Source organism: Ambystoma mexicanum, chromosome 11 (genome assembly GCF_040938575.1).
Source record: "Ambystoma mexicanum isolate Mex_15411 chromosome 11, UKY_AmexF1_1, whole genome shotgun sequence".
In the NCBI taxonomy this organism is placed as follows: domain Eukaryota; kingdom Metazoa; phylum Chordata; class Amphibia; order Caudata; family Ambystomatidae; genus Ambystoma; species Ambystoma mexicanum.
The window spans coordinates 584,326,638-584,327,667 of NC_090934.1; positions in this window are offsets into that span (position 1 = coordinate 584,326,638).

The window sequence follows — 1,030 nt, forward strand, 5'->3', positions numbered from 1 at the left end:
ATACCCTCCACCTCCAGTGACGCGCAGCAGGGAGATCAAAGCCCTCGGGCGGGGAGGGGCGTCCCCGCCGGGCCCTCCCACTTCTATGCTGTACAGAAGCTCGCAGCCGCATGCAAATGCCTCTTCGAAGGGTAATGGGGGTGGGAGCGAGGGTCTGGCCGGGTCCTGGCCCTGTTTAGGAGCAGCAGGCCCTCATAGCAGTGCATAGGCAGTGTGTTTCAATATACACGCGTGGGTGCAGCATGGAAACAGACCGGCCCACGGGTTAGAACTCACAAAGAGCACATTTTCTCTCTGGGCCTCCTGCTTATTGATTAAGGGAAATGTGATCGGCTTGCCATGCCAGATGCAGACGACCTCGAACCCGTACATATGTACTTCCAGCGCATACGGGGACTCGTCTGGGTCTGCAGTAGCTTTAGGCGCCACGTTACACGGTGCTGGGTAGCATGTGCATCGACTTCTCTAAGGCGACCGCGAAACGCATGTGATAGTAAGTTCACTGCCTGCTCGGGCATAGACAGGTGCTCTCAAGGCAGAGAGGGTCAATAATGCCAAATCTAGGGGTTGCCGTCCACGCTTCTAAATTCTAACTCGATGAGTATGTGTGTTTAATATTTGTGTTACGTATGCATGTGTGTGTGTGTGCATCGATACGTTAGGTGCGGCGGTTTCATTATGTAACTGTACATGCTACACCCAGACATGTGACATGTTTCTGGAAAGCGTGCTTGGCATTTCCCGAACTATACCAGTGAAATGGAAGAGTGGACAAGACGGGGCACAGCAAAAAGTGCCAATCCAATGGCTTAATTCCACCGCCCGCCGCTTAAAGCTTTAAAGACCAGAGGGGCACAGGTTATGCACAATGAAGCGGGGGCATGTGTCCTAGCTCTGCCACTCTGGGGCAGCATCGGCGGGCAGTCACCATCTTGTCTCCAGCAAAGTTTGCCATGTGCTCTGTGCACAACAATGCACTTCCCCCAGCCTAGGCTCTCATTGAAGGGACGGGGGAGGGGTCTGCCCGCAA